The 18,856-nt window shown below is 39.4% G+C and overlaps 1 protein-coding gene across 5 annotated transcripts in view; it reads right to left on the bottom strand.

Moving 5' to 3' along the window:
* Positions 1-18,856, bottom strand: part of ATP8A2 (ATPase phospholipid transporting 8A2) — a 347,387-nt gene that overhangs the window by 153,958 nt on the left and 174,573 nt on the right. The window lies entirely within an intron of this gene.

The following is an 18,856-nucleotide window of genomic DNA, read 5'->3' as shown; positions in this document are numbered from 1 at the left end:
ACAGCTGTAATCTACATTTAGAAGTAATCAAAGGGCAGTTGCTGGGATGTTTCTTTATTCAACAACTAAGCTTCAGAACCTGTGCCAAACTATTTCAGAAGGAGAAAATAGCTTTAAAAAGATAGTTTCACATTTATCTACTTGCCCATGTTTTAGGCCAAAGACACCAAACAGATATGAAATGTTTTAAAGCTTAGTTTTCCAACCCCGGCCCCATCCGATGCACTTTGGTATACACACATGATGTTATGTTAGGAACACTGGAGAAGAGAATTTCCTTATGCAAATACAACAGTTTACAGATCAACGGTGCAGGTTTCCCTGTCCGCTGTCAACAGTGCATCTCCATCCAGGAGAAAAAAGACCACTAATACGTTCAGAGAGTAAATCACAAGGTATTTTCAGTGGTTTGTGCAGGCTTACCTTATTCTGTCCTCCAGCTCACTTGCCAGGCCACCTACCCAATCATCAGACTACACAGCATCAAAAAGAATGAAGCTTCTCCCTGATTTCATGTAAGCCTTGTGTGCTGGTGCAACTCTGACTTCCCGGATGATGTTACTCAATTCCAATTCAAAACACAAAAGGCTGACTCCATGACATCTGAATATTCTTATCAATTTTACAGGTAGCTACTTTAGCCTGATCCTTCTCTCTTTCTACATTTGTTCCAGTTAAACAAAAATTCATGGAATTCAATGGAGTTAAACTAGTTTAAGCCAGAGAGAAGTGGAAAAATACTCAACTAGCTTACTAAATTGGATAAGACACCCAAAATGCCCTTTTTTCATGGAAAAGGTGGATCATGTTACAAAATCATATGAGGTATTCTGGAAATACCTACATGTAGATTAAATATTTCCATTCTGACCCCATCTGTACAAACAACCCTAATTCCTTTCCTCATCAGTTTTAGTTAAAGTTTCAAATGATTTTATATTCCCTTAAATAAAGCTTTAGACAAAACTTTTCCACATCTCAAGTCAGCCACATAACACTCAACAAAGAATGTAACTGATATCTAAACGCTTTACTGTTAAAACAGGGGAAGAATGGGGAGCCTGGGGAATGGGGGAGACAGAGGGGTTTTTACATGGCATTTTTTCCAGAGTCTACATCCTGTGGGAGCAACTTACATAGGCTTTTAATACACCTGGCTGGATTACTGCTGATCAAAAAAAGCAGAGTTATCTTGTTCAGCATTTTGCTTTATGGCCTTGATTTTGTTTAGCGCTGATCACCTCTTAAAATAACCTGATAAGTAATAGGGGGAGAAAGAGTTCTTAAGAAAAATTTGCTGGGCTCAAAATTCACATGTGAACTAAACCACCTGAAAAGTCTAGCAGCTGTCCTGTTCCTGAAAGCTGAAAACAGGAAAAAGTTGACTGGGCCATAAAATTTACTTTATGCCATTGGATAGATTTATTAAGCACTCAACTACCTGGCAATGAAAACACCACTTGGCACTGTAGGGGCCCAGTTAAACTACCAACACAAAACCTCAGCACACTAACCAACCTGTGGTGCACAAAAAGTGTCAGTTCATAATTATAACGCAGCTCAATACAGTCTGCATCAAATCTTAACTTCTCTCATACATACCCCACCCCCACTCACATAATAAAATACTATAACATGGAGCAAGGAGTCAACAAGGACTTCAAGCCATAAAATGGGGACTCCTGAGGGACTCTGAGGCAGTTCTGGAGGGATGGGATTGACAAATGCACAGACCTCCATTACCAGCCCCAGGGGCACCTCCAGCGCACAGGACCATATACTTTTGGCAGTCCCCTCGTGCAATTATTTCACTGCAGCTGAGCACTGTGCGTATCTGCTAACATCCACCTCAGACACACACCTCTCTCAGAAGTCCAGTTCTTGTTCATTTAGTTTTCAGTTACATGGCAATAGAAATAGCTAAGAAGTTTCCTGATTCCAAATATGCTTAAAGTAACAAAGGAATGAAACAAGACAGACTGTTAACAGCATTCTGATTCTGTGGTTTAAACTAGCAGCTTGTCTACAGACATTTCAAACATAGCCAGACGTGGCAGAGATGTTGCAGCTAAACTGCACTCTAACAAGCTCGACCAAGTCAGGCAAGCTAATATAGCTTGTAGTCACTTCTGTGCCTGCAGTGTAGGTGTGGCTTCAGATTTTAAATCGACTTTGCCATTAATGACCCATTATTTTTCAAATCAATGGAACACCTCAATATAAACACATCTATCAACTACCACATAATGTACAGACTATGCTTTTACTGACTTAACCAAATAAAGTTAATTATGTCCACAGTTACATAACACCCAATTAAAGACTAACAATTCTGTATGCCTAGTACCACTAAAGAAGCTACAGGAAACACTAGATATATACTTTTATCACCAAAAATATTTCAGCACCTGGTTTAAGATGATGAAATTTAAGACCAGATTTCAGCACAAAGTGTTACCTGATTACAGTTGTTTATTTAAACAGAAGCTTTATAACAAGCATCCTCTTCAACACCTCCCCATCAAATACAGCCCCAAACTCCAGAGAACATGTTCTGCTGCACACAGTAACTACAGAAGTTGCAAACTGGATGGCTACTGAGTTGTGAGGTTTTACTCCCCTCCTCTTCCAGCTCACTCTCCCAGCCTCCAAACCTCTTCTGCTCCTTGTAACCTGTTCAGTATCAGCACACTGCATTAGATGATGTTAATTCCCTTAGCCAGATGATAGAGCTGCAGTCCATTTCTACACATTTGACAGGCTGTCTACATGAATAACTGGAAGATTATAGCACAGGACGCTATTAACCTGCAGCTTCCCCCCGGTGGTATCATGCAAGAGGGGGAAGAACAGCAAAGTTCAAAAAGATTCCTTAAAAAACAAATAAATTCAAACTAAGAAGCACAAGGAAAGAACTAACTCCTTCAGAGAAAAATTCTGCAGCGACAGGCAACTATTGAGACTTACCAATTGGTGGAACAACTCCGGCTTTCACAGCAGAGACCACTGCAGTTACATCAAGATGTAAGCCTTGCCTTGATATACACCCAAATAACAACTAAGATGTGAGCAAAACATGAGTTGCATAAAAATCTCCTGCTTACTCACATATTCATTCACTGGTCAGACAGCAATGCTTCTTTAAAAAGTTCCTAGAGTACAACTTCAAAGAGTTCACTGGAAATGTTTATTTACATGTTAATTTTATCAACTCTGCTCAAAAGCATCTTTAACAAGAAACACGATCGATTTAGTCTAGACTGATTCTTCTTTTATACATACTCCTGGGGGAATAAAAAAAGTCAAGTTTCAAATACCACAATTATAGCTAGCAGACCAATTCTTCAGATTTTTGCTCAAACTGCTTCCTTGAGAATCTGAATTTAACCTACTCTGTCTGCAGAGAGCCTGGGGTCAAGACTGTGCCTTTATGAAGCGTTTAGCATTCAGCATTTGGCTGTGCAATAACAAGTGTTCATGGCTGATGGAAGGGATGCGTCAAGTTAGGTGTCAGCCATTCAGCAGACCACCTCTGGGACTTCCTCCCAGTGGCCTTGCTCTTGGGAGGGTAAAGGCTGACATATAAAAATGGAAGGTTCTCAGTCTCAAACTTGTCTAGTGCTTATCAGCACCTTTAACAGATTAATAGAGAAAGCCGTTTCCATCCTGAATGAGATGACTGATGCCTTAATATCACATTGCTTCCTCTGTAATGGAATGGGTCAAAGCAAGAGGGCACAAAGCACTATAACCTTGGAAAGAAGCTGAGAGAGAAATGCAGTACAGAGCCAGGGACCCTTAGACAGATGTGGACCTAATTATCTTTCAGATCACTTAAATCCATAAGGTAACTGGTAGAACATAAGGGTAAGTAGTTTTCAAATAACGCAGTATTATATGGTCGCTATCAGTAAATACTTTAAGGTCCCTCTTGTACTTAGAGGAAACTCATGAAAAAAATAGTACAGGACACAGGACAGAGCAGTAACACAGCTGGTTTCCACACAGGACGATGTAAGTGGCTTCCCACTGACTTTTGCAAATAAACTCCCAATAGCTTTAAACTTTCAGTTTGTATTTATTTTTTCAGCCTGGGCACACTTCTTACCAGAAGCATTTTGCCTGTTCAGAAAAGTTCTACTCATACGATTTAGTGTTACGTAGTCTGTGAGGAGCAGGGAGCTAGACTCTATGATCCTTATGGGTCCCTTCCAACTAGAGATAGTCTTCTTAGCATTTTGCTGGGAAGTTTACTCTGGCTTAGTTTATTACCTTAAGAGAATTCAAGCACAAATAGAGGATCTTCCAGTTATATTTTTTTCATCAGGAATACTTACGGGACAACCAGAGCAATTAACACATTTGTCTCAGCTCTGACATCTTTCAGTGAAAGATTACGCAAAACCACCCAAAACAGTGCACTGGTGATACTTTCAAAAATAAATACCTAACACTTTACTTAGAAACCCATTTTAATAGCAAAAATTTTTTAAATCTCAAAAGTAAGTAGAAGCAAAGCATTTTAAGCAAGCAATGCAAGAGTTTTACCATCAAATTTTTAGGTAATTCAACTGATTTAAATCAGTCAAGTCCTTTACCACACACTTTTTGCAATCTTGCAATGCAACTATTCCTCTTATTCCCAGACTCCATCTACATAATTTTATATATATAATCAATATATATATAAAATAATATATCAAGATGGATACAGTCACAAATGAGACTAGAGGGACGCGATCAGCACAACCAGTCCCGTGACATAGGGCAGCTATACTCCACAAGATATTATCAGCAGGAACTGAGAAACAGTTAATTCTGTCCCTATCCATATCTGTATTTATTGCACAGTTACAGATGTATGAGAGCAACTGATGGCAACTGTAAATAACACTTTTCTCACAGGCCCTTAAACTACAGCTGCAGCATTGCAGATGCTTCAAAGCATATAGACATAAACCACAGATACGAAATAAAAATGCGGTATATCAGAAAATTACTAGGTTTATTTATTGCATTGAAGTCCAAAGGACCCAATGAAGAGAAAGTTATTCTGGAGAACCAAGACTACCAATTGTAAATAAAAAGATATAATTAATAAAGAACAAGATAAGTAAACTTCATGGGATCCTTTTTGTAAGACATAAGCAAAAAAGGCCTAGGTAATTTATAAGAGATCAGTTCATAACCAGACCATCTTACAAGACTATGAAGAGAAGACAGACCCACAAGCTCTTCCACACCTAAGCAAAGCACAGCTTGATACAGAGTCTTAGCATGCTGTTCTGTCGATGTGTGTTGGTTATTGTGGGGATTTTTTTAATTTGTGGGTCCCCTCCCCCAAAACAAGGGGACTACAGCATTTCTGTTGAAGACTCTGTATTTCCCCCACATGGAATGTGATACAAAATACTCTTAAGAGACATTCTTACCCACACTTTTTAATTTTCAATGTTCATTTGTGTAAAGCGGAAGGTAAGGAAGGAAGCTGTTTCAAGCATTACCCCTTCCTGCTTCCATGCTGTAAAGGGGATTAAACACCAAGACATTAATGTCTTTAACATGAAACATTAATTTGATATTCTACTTCCTTAAAATGCCTTGTTAATGCAATACAAGAGGCCCTTAAGAGCCTACCAGTATTACAAGGAACATAATTTTACCCTGTTCTGTTGTAAAATACAGTAGTGCTTCAAAATGCTCAGCAGCCTCATGTTCATAGAAGGCAGAGATGGGAGACACCCCAGAAAGAGCCAAGGGCTACCAATAATACTGACATTCAACTGTATGCACTGGTCCCCAGAAAAAGAAACAAGATAAATTAACACACCACTAGAAGTAACACTCACAAAGCAAGGAATGTTCCTATTACATCACACTTAGCAGTTTTTAATTACAGATTTATTTCTCCTGACACACACCAGGCTGCAGATTTCAACCATGTGTCATCCAAGCAAGGGCTAGTCTTGAATTACAGTTATGATGCTCTGAGATATCTTGGATGGACTTAAAACAATACAGTAACCCACACAGAACAGAACAAAACAAGTGAACAGTGAACAAAAGCGTACACATATATCAACTTAAAATGTGCACTGAATGCTTTTCATTTACCAAGTGCTCTGAATCTCCTTCACCTGCTGACAAGCACAATCTCACAGGGGCTGGCTCTGTTGCAGCACTTACAACTTTGGAGACAACACTGAGTGAACTGATGGATAGTTTAATGTTCATACAAAGGAACTGATCTAACTAAATGTAAGCGACTCCAGCGGAGACATCTCCATCTGCACTAACCATGCCATGCTCCTTTTATAGTCAATGGAGAGAAACAGACACTTCTGGAGTGCAAGTCATCTGGCTTATTTTAGAAGTACTTTAAGAGTATGGTTTGCCTCCTTTTACAAGTGCCCTTTTCTCTCCACCACAGTAAAGTGGGCTGAAGATAACTAGTTCATATTAAAAGGGCTACTAATGACATGTAAAATTACACAGAACAAAACTCACCTTACACTACCACAGTACTGAACACCTTTGAATTTGTCAAGTGCACAAGCCTTTCCTCTCTTGCTTTCTGGCAAAGTGGAATGTCTGCTTGCTTCCAACACAAGCACGCAATGCTATTGATGTCATGCCCCCCTCCTCTTTACAATTCTTGCTTCTTAACTCTTCTTTCCTACAGTAATTTCCCAGTCCCATCTCTTCTGAACATAGAACGCTAAAACTCTTACCAATCCCCCTACTGACTTCTTTAAGAGCAAACACAGCTTCATAACCTTCTGTCATTTCAGCTGCAATCTCACTTCTCCATCTCATCCACATTTATCAGACCTGTTTCAAGTCTATTTTTCATTTTAAAGATTTTTACATCCTACTTCACTTACCAGGAGTCTCATTTCATCTTACAACTAACAAAAATAAAAGTATCTTCCTTCAGTTTTTCAGGCTCACTGACATGCCAGTCACACTTCAACTTTCTGAGCAATACATTACCTATAAATCTCATGTTATCCAGAACAGGGTATTTTTGATGCCTACCATGGCTTTAAGTCAAAACACATGCACACAGCCCTACATACATACTCATAGAACATGTGTCAATTTTTTAATTTAACGGTTACCGAAACAGTTCCTTCTGCATCGCTTCAGGTATAACAGAAATCCTTCCTTAATATAAAGCTCTCTTTGTAGTTATAAACCCACCAAGACATACACAGTCTTCTGAACAGGAAAAAAATTCAAATTCATTTAGTACCTTTTTATCACAAATGTTTCTTATTATACATAATTTTTAAAAAATTATGCATCACTAAATTTGTCATTTGCATTCCATATTTCAACTCATTTGCCACTGAAATGTTCTCCAAAGGACTCTGAAATAATATCCAAGTTGGATTCTATGTATTAAGCAGCATGAAATAATACACAGCACCCCAGTGAACACAGGGTTAAGTTTCAAGTCAGCATCTTCCTTCTCTTTGATATCCCTCCCTGCATGTTTGTCTTGATTGCCCTTCCCCCAACGTGCTTTATAGGGCAAAGATTAAATAGGGGAAATGTAGTTTGGAAAATGAATGATTTGCAAAGTGATGAGCTGGCATAAACACAGTACTGAATGGGAGATTATTTTGCAGTTTTAACTACAATGGTCACTAGCGGCAACAGCTCTAATATGTTTAAAAAGTGAAACTGAAGTATCAAATTAATTTTGAGCTTCCCTTGCACCAAGCTGATTAAGGTGCATCCATTTCCATGCTAATCAGCCTGAACAGCTCTTGTTCAGCACAGAAATCTGCCTTTTTCTAATGACAGAACAAAAAATTCAGTCTGTGAAACAGACAGTTTGGTGCCTTCATAACCTCGAGGACACGCACAAAGGGTGAGCACCCACGTTTCACGCAGCAGAGTTGTTTATAGACTTTTGCAACACATGGTGAAATTAAGTGACAATTGAAATTATGTCCATGAATAAGCATGTCAGCCCAATTAACGAGGCTCTGCCCTGGGGGGAAGCCAACAGATCAGTTGGGAAGGCCAGCGTGAGCACCTGCCTCTAGCAGCACAACAGCAGTGCTGTGGTAGGACCAACCACTCCACCTGGGCAGCATCACTGCGTGACAGGTGGCTCTGCTCCTCCACACCAACGACAGCTCAGAAACACAACATACAGCAGCTTCAGACAGCTTTACTGCTGTAAGCTACTGCTTCTCTCAGGATCATACACTTAAGAACCAAACCACAAACACTGACATGGGAGGAAGATGAAGGGAGACATAGCTAATAGATTTGAAATAGTTTGCCACCTCAGCAGTGCTACAAGAACCAACAGTTTTATTTCTTCATTCTGAGTTCTAATAACTCAGCAGGCTTTTTCTCCCTCTCTGAAAAAAAGTCTCCTGGAATTTGAAATGAGAAAGCATAAAAAGGATCAAGTTGCAACTACATGTTATTTATTGTTCAAAAGCCTAGGATCTCTGAATTACATGCTTCTGGAGCAAACACAATCCAAAGCATGTTATCTTACCCAGTAGTTATTGTTAGAGGGCTACAATGCACCCGCATATCATGTTGAGGACTCACTACCCAAAAATCAAAGTACTGCCCGTTTGTAAAACCTGAGATTTTCAATTTCAGAATTATCAGTATACCTCAAAAGTCAAGGGGAAAGCTGAGCTCCCAAAACCTCTTTTTTGTGACAACACAGAAATGCAAGTTATTTCCCACCCTCCCTTAAATTCCAGTCTCTATTTAACAAGAACAAAGTGCTTGCAATGAAATCTTTAAATCTTTAGACATTTAGGAAAAAAAAGAAAAACGAACTAAACTTCTAGTTTTCACAATCCCTTTAGAACTGGGGAAGTTGAGCACCAGGGTGTTCCCACCAAGATTAAAACAAACAAACAAACAAACAAAACTACAAACCACTTTTAAACAGAAAAGACATTGACAACTAGAAGTCTGACCAGGACCACCTAAGCCTTAGTCAACTATTAAATGTGTGTTCCGTTCAAAGCCAGGTTAAGTATTAACTTACAGAAAAATGCTCACAGCATGCTTACTCCCAAACACAAGCAGCAAGAAAGGATCTTTCCATCAGTCCCTAACCTCAGACTCAATACAAGCAACACTGCTAAGAAAAGAATGGGGAAGAGAAGAAGGAAAAAGAAATGAGTAATATTCTACAACAAACTAAGTTACACACCAGGTTAATGATTAAATTGAAGCATTAAGATACAGCATCTAGGTAAAGGGATATTTTTGTCATGTCCAGTCACCACCTATACTCTAAGTTAACATGACCAGATTTAGATCAAGAAGGTTTAGTAATAGCACCTCTGCTCAAAGCCAGCCATTAACACCTGTAGGCTGGGACACCTGGAACCCTCAAACACAGGGTTCCAACACATTTGTATCTCTGTGAATGTTTCCGTATTCAGGTTTAAGACACAAGTGCCCTTTGGTTTGTGAAAACAACGTTGATTAATAGCAGCTGCTTCAATAAGTGAAATAGAAAAACAGACACAGCAAACACAACATATATTGGTCCCCTACACCCCTGATTTTCAATCACCTTTCCAGCGTGAGGACCCTGATGCAGAGAACCGCCACAGGCTGTCACACAGGGCACAAGCCCACCACCTGCTGTATTAGCATTGGCAACTGTTGGGTGAGAAGAGATCAACCCAGGGCAGTCTCACGCCTGCCAAACTTGGGGAGCAATTGCTTGACTGTCCCCAGAAGCTTGTCCAAGCATTTTGGAGCAGTCCAGGCAGAGTCAGGGAATACCTTAACAGTACAGGATGGACAGTCACAGTCAAGTGTACATACTTGCTCCTCAGTGCTCTTATTAACAGTGCCTGCACCTACTTAAGAAGTAGTTAACACACAAGGTAAAGCCTCACAGAACTCACCTTTTTTTCCCTAACTTGCACTGACTTCAGAAATATGCCTCTTTTGAAAGCTCCAGGCTGGCCACGTAGCTATTATTGAAAGGAATCTTCAAGGGTTTTGAAAATAATGCATAAAAGAAATTGTATTTTTCATTTCCTTTGTGTGGCTCAACTGTCAGATTATTTTCTTTTACACATATGATTTTTAGTTTTAGTCTCATCCACACTTCTGACCATAGGATCAGCCATACCAGTACAAAGAGCTTTACAAAGGACATGGCTCCATGGAGTACAGTCAGTCAAAAAATAAAAAAAATAAAGCACAGCTATTTTGCTTAATAGCTCAAACATGGCCAACATTTTTTCTTCCTGAATTAGATTAAAAATACAGAACTAGGAGCCAGGTCTTCACAATGTCAAACCTTTGCACCTTTATAGAAAGGACACAAAATGCTGCAGTTCAAGTTTGGTAACATACTTGCCCATCTTACACAGGATATGCTTGCTTAGTGCTATTTAACAGCTGCCATGACAGAATGTTCCTTCCACCACCCCTTTTTACTTAAGGAGAATAAAAGGAGACACTTGAACGATTATACATAAAGAGCTTTAGAACAGCAGAGAGAAGATAGGTGCATTTAAAGTTAACCTTTTCCTGAAACTGAGCAGAAGGATATTGCCTGAAGGACCTTATTTCAAAGCAGTTTTGAAACATTCCAATGGGAAGTATAATGAGCCCTTTTGTATTAACTTACAGTCTTCTAAGGTTAACTGGCGGGCAACTGAGAGGCAGCATGAAGTACCAGTCCATTACTGGGTGCAGAGGAAGGCAGATTTCTTCCACGCACACTTTTATACCAGATTAGCCTTCGAAGAAGAGAGGCATCCCCTCACTGCCACAGTGATTTTAAGGACCAGGCTGCTTCAGGCCATTAGTGCCACAGTAACATTGAATTTGAGCATGTCCAAGTCATCAACATCAATGGAACCTTAAGTACCAGACAGACCTACCTTCTTATTGCTAAGGTAACTTAAATCACGCATAGCCTAGGCTACAACTGGAAGACCTAAGTGAGTCAGGCCACATGAAACATTTTTTGAAAAAGATATCATAGAAATCGAGACAAAGGGATTGCTAGAAGTTGAACTGTATTCGCTGACACTCTTCATGACTCAAGCAAGATCAGAAGTAAAAAACCTGGCAGGAAAAGTGATGATTTGGCCCAGTGCTGAAAAATTCATAAGCTCTACAGAAAGCAGGGAAGCAACTTCTGTGACACTCTCCATTATGTACCGGAGTATACCAGCGTGGCTAAACTGACACTTTCTTTTTTAAATTCAGTCATGAAAAGCAAGTCAGCTTACAGTGCTGTCCCTTTAAAGAAAGGCTTAGAGCCTAAGCATGCTCACCTCACTTAATAAAATGGCTTTTGTAGTAGTCTACTCTCAATTTATGCAGTAATTTTATTTTGTAGTTACAAGACAAGACTCAGAAGCTTAAGTTTACATAAACCTGTTTACTACATATCGGAAAATTTAAATTTCCTATATTTAACGCTCTGGCAAAATTCAAACAAGAGCAATTAGTTTTTGAAACACAACGCACTGAAAAATCCGATTGCCGAACAGGCCACTGAGGTAAAAAGTGAGCTCCGCTTTCAAACATGACCTGGCAACTGGAAAGCTCCTAAAGCATGTTGTAGTAGCTGAACATAATGTGATAAGCTGTAGTGTTTGATGAACTTAGCAGACATAAAACACCTTCTACAAGCTCCCACTAGCTCTACAAGCTAGTCCACACAACAGGATACAAGGCATACTAATGTACATACTATCTTTAAACTGTGCCCAAAAGAGCCTAGAGAAGGCCAAAGTGGGGAAGATGTGGACAATACCAAGAGGCTGATCAGAAGCCTCCTAAAATCAGATGTGCAGTTGTTTTGATGGTGATAACTGTGTACAGGAATTCACTGCCACAGTTCACATCACCCAGCTTGTACTCTAACTGCCAAAGCAGCTGGCTGGCTGGGCTGCCAGCATGCATCTTTAGGACACTAGGTTCTCCTAATATAAGTTTTGAAAATCCATTTCGTTTTGTATATATCTATACAATTTCCTATACTCTATTTCTCCAAATAGGGTCAGAGTAGCCTTGCTAAAAGTTTGCTGGCAGTAATATGCAAGACAGTCAAAGGTTACTACCACAAAATTCCAGGAGGACTAAGTAACTCTAATATAACATGAAAGTGGTCAAAACACTCAGTTCATGAAGATGGAGAGATATTATATGAGCAGCTCTCCCATGAGTATACTGGAAAAACATCAAGATTACAGACTACTAATAGCCTTACACTCACACTTTATCATGACTTCTAAAAAAAAATAAAATCAAAGCTAACACTTCGCATTAAAAAAACTCTGCAGAAACAGACTGAATGCCAAAAAAAGTAAGCTATTAAGTCTTCTGGATGTAAAAAAAAACCCAAACAATTTACATGGAACAGAAAACGCGCTTATTCTCTAAATGCACTTGGCAGTAATAGTACCATAGATGCCCTGCTGTTTAATTTTTAGGAATACAGATTTTATTCTCGTTCACATTGTTCATATCCAATACAAATAACACCCCAAAGGCAAGCCAAAATGTTAAAGCAGGACAGACTGATTAGGCCAAGTGAGGACCCAACTGCTTTAACGTATTCGAGACATAACTAATACATCATTCGTTGTATAAAAATACAGTTCACAGAAATAAAGTCAAATATTCAGTGTCTAACTGGCAGTGGTCAGAGTACCATGAAGGTCTATCCTGCTCGTCATCATCAGTAACCCAGACGCTGACAAAAAGTATACTCTTGGCAGGTCTACAGATGACACTGAACTAGGGGGACCAGGTTACAAGGAATCACAAGGCTTTTATTCAAAGGAACCTCAAGAAATTCAGGAACTGAGCCAATAAATCTCATGGAATTCAGATAGAAAAAGGCAAAGCTTCACACTTGGGACAGAATAAGCCACATACTAGTGCAGGCTGGGAAATGACAGAGTAGCAGCCCTGCTAAAGTGGACCTTGTTGTTATGGTGGGCATCAGATTCAGTGAGAGGCAAAGCGTGCTGTTAGTGTGATCAAGCCACATTGTGTACTGGGTAGTGACCAGGACAAAGTAGTTATTACTAGTCCTCTCCTCAGTACAAGTGAGGCAACATCTATAACACCACCAGGTTTAGAGGCCAAGTTGAAAAAAAGGAGATAAACGTGAAAGAATCCATCAGAGAACTGCTTAGATAATCAGGGGCCTAAAATACATAACCTCTAAGGGCAGGTTGTGCCAGCTGGGCTTCTGCAGGTACAGTAAGGGATGTTTAACAACAACAGTGTACTACCACTTAACACAGAGTTACTTAAAGTCTCCTGTCACATGAAACAGTGCAAGAAGTGCCAATGGCCACAGGTGCAAACTGGGAGGTTCAGGCTGGACAGCACACTGTTTTCATGAAGGTGTTGAGCAATGGAAGAGATCTTCCAGAGAGGTGGTGGAATCTCTGCCCATAATTGTTTTCCATGGGTCAACTCAAGTCAGTGGTGACTGACATGATCTACTGTAGATGACAATCCTACCTTGATTCAGAGGCTGGACTAGCCGTCCAGAGATCCTTTGCGTCTAGGGTGTTCTGAACCTGAAGTCTCAGTTTATTGACAATGGAGGCACTTTCCTACTAAAGAACTGATCTGGTCCCTCCACAGGGTTCCCGTGTGGTTCTGGCACAGAGAGAGGCCTGGATTTCAGACAAGTATGCTTAGTACATATGCTGCCTTGTGTGCTAAAGGTCTCCAGTGAGACACAGTATAACTGGGCACTGCAGCACAGAAGTGACCTCATCTCCTTCCCCCACATGTAGTCATCACCCCATGTTATTGGAGCACCTTCTCCAGGTAAACAGTCATCTTCCAGCCTTGACTTTTCCTCATCCATCAGCACTTCAGACTCTTCTCACCATCACATCATCCCCCTTTCTTTTGCCTGAATAACCTGCTGGTGCTCAAGTTATTTATATAACTTTGTGCATCATTTCCTTAACTTGAGAATTTTGTATTTTAACATTGGATACACTAGACTTGGCAACTTTAAGTTAACAACGCTTTTGGTAGACACTATAAAATTTCTTGGTTATTTTTATGCCACAGACTCTTCAGGGGAAAAAAAAAATACAGCTGGCATAAAAGCCAATCCATCAAGAGAAATAAACGGATCTCTTGAGAAAGCTAGACAGCCAGCGTAGACTCAACAGAAACCGCTCTGATCCAGCAAAAAAGTTCCACATGGGAAAGATTACTTCCAAAAGGGTCAGCTCTCAAAGACTTAAATCTTTTAGAAGCACTCTTCCACATTACTGTTTCCAAATCTAGCAAAAATTAACATCTTTCTCTCACTAGTGCATAATGTCTGATTATAACCCAGTTTTCAGAGCAAGTCAGACATTGTAGGAACAGATAATTCTGGTTTCTTTCCTTCATCTTTGCTACAAAATAGGAAATTGAGAACCAGTTCTAATTCTCCTTATTTAAGAAGGCTGATGAGCAATAAGTAGTACAACTGAAAACTGACCATAACCCTCTTTCTGTCTAACAGTTGCTATCAAACGTCAGTATATGTATCAAGAGTTGGAATCTTTCTGAATACTATGTCACATATATTTGTGTTTTACTGTGAAACTGTTTGACCAAAGAAACAGAGCTTCTAAAAAGAACCAAAACCCTTTTCAGTTGCGTTGTGTCATAATAATCATTGTCAATGTTAACTTATGCATTAAGATTTCTCAGCCTTTTTTGTATGAGCTACACTTTTATTCCTCTTTATCCCCTTCTGTGAAGGGAAGCTGACTACGTATCTGTGACATCTGTAAAACAGCATAAATAAGACTATTAAAACGCATCTGTGGCTTTTGTAAGTGGCTTTTTACTCAGTTTAATAGCTGACAGCAATCACTATGAGCCCAGAGTAAAACTAATCCTTCCATGGATTTTAATGGTGCTTGAATAAGGTCCAGATGATGTCAGTCCTCTGTAGACCTGGGTTCTCCCAACGAGTTCACCTTAAAAGGTGTCCAAAGAAAGTTACAGCCACATGTCACGCTGAAATTCTGAATATTTAGTATTAGCAACTGTCTTTGCATTGGGTATGCTAATCAATGAATGAAGCAAAACATCACAAGAGCCACAGAGTACTCTCACCATCTGTAGCACTTGCCTAGCTGCTAGAGAGACTAAAAGAATTAAAATAAAAAAAAATAATAAAAAAAAAAAGGATGGGGAGGAGGGAACCTTTCACAACATGTAACCCAAACTGGAATAATTGCTAGGCTCATTTTCAAATATACGTGGGTCAGAAATAACAGCACAGCTCAAAGCAGCTGTGGTCATACTGTTTACTCTCTTTTTTGACATAAAAGCCTTTTCCTCTGTGAACCGTTCTTAATGCAGAAACATCTAAATGTATGCTAATGCCCAACAGAGCAATAACTTCCTTTGATTGATTCAACAGTACTGAAAGTACCAGGAAAAAAGATCAAACCGAGTATTATACAAACAAGCAATGTCTTCAATATGGTACATGTCAGCATGAAAGCTGAAAGGAGCTGAACAAGCCAGCTATAATGTCTTACATGGTTCTGAAAGTGGCAGCTTTCTTAAGTGCTTGCAGATAAAAGTGTTTTTCTTAAGTTGTGACATCAATTTATAGAGCTCTATAATATAATGAAAGTGCTTTGATTTAACATGATTTATGAAACAAAAGCACTTCTGGTGTCTTCAGAAAAAGCACAGGAGCTTACAATAAGCAAAAGATAATTAAGTAATTTTGCAGCCAGTTACTCTCCTAAAACCATAATTAGGAAAAACCAACATGACCCCCCTCTTTTCTTTTTATGCTGCTTAAAATTCTTTCTTCTGTCTTCCATTTCACTGATTCACCTTTCTTTCAACATCCTTTCACTAGAGGGCTTCCAGTGACAAACTTTTTCAGCATTACTTTAGTGAAGATGTTTCCAATTTTCAGCTAGTGCCAATACCTTGTTTTTCCACAAAGATGCTCTAGTGTTTACAGAAAAACACTAAGACACAGACAAAAAAAATAAAATGTGGACAAATGGTCTATAGTGTTCAAGTGTGTCATAAGTAGTACAAACTCTGGCTGCAGAGTGTTATGTTTTACCCTCCCAGGGTTCAGCACTATGTCTATTATTTCTGATGTGTACTTTACAATTGGAAGTTATTTAACTGCTAGGAAAACAAACCTCCGGCTAGATTTAACAGTCCACGTCCCTGATGCACGAAACACACAGAGTTGTTCCTTTAGGTACAGACGGATGACTAAAGCCCAATTCAAGAAATGAGGATAAAGCTAGAGAAAATGAAGGCATCTGCCCTCGGGATAACTGGTGGAAGCAACAACAGGAATAGGATTTGTAAGTCAGGATCCACTGTCCTTTCCTCTTCAGCCCAAGAGTAGCCCAAAAGAAGATGGGTAGCACACCTTCCCTAAACGTGATCTCCACCCTGCAAAGAAAGGTAGCTGTGGTTTTAAACTCCTGCAGTCTAAAGGGGACACTGAGCTTAAGCCTGCTTCATGGAGTATCTTCAATATGCACACCAAAGCCAGCTCTTAAAAGCATTTACACATACGGAGGTCTATTTCATGCATCTCGGGCAAATTCACACACGATAGCTACCTGTCAGCCTCAGTCCTCCTGGCTTTGTCTGGGATGTGACTAGCTAAAAGCTGTATCTTTACAGACCTTCAGCAGATCAGTTAGGCAAGGCTTCGGAGTAAATGACATCTCTGGACCTAGGAATCTCAGCTCCGTGTAAGGAAACTTCTCGGCTATGTCTAAAAAGAAAAACTTTATAAATCCACAAAATATAAATGACAAAACTCCACACTCTATAAGTGTATAAATCCATACTGTATCAACACTCTTAGTAGGCAGCTCTTCTCTCTCAAACAGATAAAAAGAACCAGAACAGGTCTAAAAAAAACGAGGCAGGCAGGTAAAATCAAGTATGTGGAAGTTATCTGAAAGGAAGTGTATCTGAAAAAGTCAATATACTGAAGGCATTTTTGATGAGGTGGGGGGAAAAGCAGCAGTGAGGTTACGATTATTCATCGTTTCTCTAAACACAAGAACTTGATGGCATCCAATGAAATTACCAGGTAGATTAAAAAACAAAAGGAAATACTTTCCCTGCACAGTATATAGCACCCTCTGCCCAGGGTGAGATGATAGGCTAATCTCAATTTGAGACAAAGTTTAGCTGACTCAGAGAGAAATATTTAAAAATTATGAAAGACAAATCAATCAAGGAGTATGAAAACAAGATACAGATACTGCTGCTGGCAACAGAGATCTCGCATTCACTAATTATATACACAGGCTTCCAAGGCAGCTACTACTGGTCATTGTTTGAAACTGAAAACTGGATTAGATGGGGCCTGGTCCGACACAGACATTCATATATGAAACCGGGCTTAAAATCACTAGCAGACAACTACAGCAAATAAAAGTTACTAAACAGATTTACCACAAGTCAGCGAACAGCTATACTGCAGCATTATTCACTAAGTTTGGAGATATCCTACCAAAAACCTCTTGGAAGAGCAAAGCTAGAACGCAAGCTCACCTTTAATTCTAGGACTGCAACGAGGCAGACAACAATCTGTACAACAAAACACAATGCAGTGTCATACCAGGTTAACTGATCTCATCTTGCTTTGAATGAAAATCCTGACAGTGGTAAACCTGCTTATCTACAAGTTTTTCTTCCAGGCAAAAAGAAATCAGTTACCACTAACAAACTGAATAATTTGTAGAGCAAACTGTACAAGAGATTTTGAAAAGTAATAGTATTTATGAACACTAAGCATCAAGTTTCTTTTTCTACTCTCATTGCCTATTTCTGTCTGGAGTAGGGCTGCATTCACAAAAGAGAAGTGAGCCTTTTCATGAACGTTATGGATTAATCTGGTCTGCTGTCATCTCCATACCTCAGATCTGGCTTTTTCTGCATCTGGCAAGCATAGGTCAGTTACTACACTCCTGTGTTGCAGGGTCCCTTTTGCTTTTGTTCTGTTCTAGGCTTAAGTAACTCTTTAACTTTTGTAACCTGAAGGTTGCAGTAACCTTTAAGAATCAAACCTTATGACACAATCTAGATACTCAGAAAAATATCCCAAGATAACAATTTCTAATAGAAAAGTCAACTGCAAAGGAAATTCAAGGATCTAATTTCATTGTATGCGTACCACAGCTCCTTCACCTTTATTTTAGCAGTAAGAGATAAAAATAAAAAGAACTTACAACAGCAATGGAATGTTTTAAGAAGAATATTCAGCCTTTGACACACTTTAACCATTAGTACTAAGGAAATCCCCAAGAAATGGGAAGCACAGGAAAAAAAAGCACAGCTACCACCATTCCTAAAATGTCAGACAGCTAACAAGAAGAATTAAATTCTTCACCCACATAGTTCGGCATTTACTGATATATTTGTTCCTTTGTTTCTTTGGTGGTAGTTGTCTTACATGCTTAATTGAGCTAATGCATTTGCAGAAGGCAAAGTAAACTGGAATGACAAAGGTAAAGAGTGCAAAATCCCAAGGAGCTCTTACCAGGAAAGGATAACTAAGTGGAAGATCTTATAACACCAAGATTTTTTGTGCCCCAAGGACAGTCTGACATAATGCACATGCGAAAACACACTGAACACTTCTCCTTAACCACTCTCAAGTCACCCTTTATCATAAAAAGCAATCTCATAATCAGCCAAAACATCAAAATAGTACTTTGCCAGAGTACACTTACCTCTGGTAATGCTCTTATTTTTACTTAAAGGGGACGTGAAAATAAATTGCAGTGTGACTTGAATACAGATGCTCACCTGATCAGATGGGGGAGTAGGCACCACTTAC

The sequence above is a fragment of the Falco naumanni genome, chromosome 2, assembly GCF_017639655.2.
Source record: "Falco naumanni isolate bFalNau1 chromosome 2, bFalNau1.pat, whole genome shotgun sequence".
Lineage (NCBI taxonomy): Eukaryota > Metazoa > Chordata > Aves > Falconiformes > Falconidae > Falco > Falco naumanni.
This window is presented reverse-complemented; position numbering and strand designations above follow the sequence as displayed.